We start from the raw sequence: 321 nt of genomic DNA on the forward strand, positions 1-321 counted from the left end.
ACCAACAGAAGAAAACAAGACCTTCATGACTTTTGTTATACCACACGAAAAAGAGAATCTTTTGACAGTAAGCATTTACACAACCTCACCATATATAAAGTATGCTACCTACCGTAGGACTAAGTGTATCTGCTTACAGGACTTTTTCGCTGAGCTGCAAGACAGAGAAGAAGAATTTGGAATCTCAGACATCCAGCTTGGTCTCGCAACTCTTGAAGAAGTGTTTTTGAACATAGCACGAAAAGCTGAACTCGAAAGCGCTGCAGTTGATGGAACAATGGTCACTCTCGACCTATCATCCGGTTCCTCAGTCGAGGTAAA

General features: G+C 41.7%; 1 long non-coding RNA gene across 1 annotated transcript; it reads left to right on the forward strand.

The window, feature by feature from the left end:
• On the forward strand, nucleotides 1-231 carry LOC109132051. Its single transcript, XR_002037351.1, has 2 exons — nucleotides 1-67; nucleotides 140-231. It is a non-coding gene; the product is annotated as an uncharacterized LOC109132051 (long non-coding RNA).
• Nucleotides 232-321: the final 90 nt, after the last annotated feature.

The sequence above is a fragment of the Camelina sativa genome, unplaced genomic scaffold (assembly GCF_000633955.1).
Source record: "Camelina sativa cultivar DH55 unplaced genomic scaffold, Cs unpScaffold15234, whole genome shotgun sequence".
NCBI classification, from domain to species: Eukaryota; Viridiplantae; Streptophyta; class Magnoliopsida; order Brassicales; family Brassicaceae; genus Camelina; species Camelina sativa.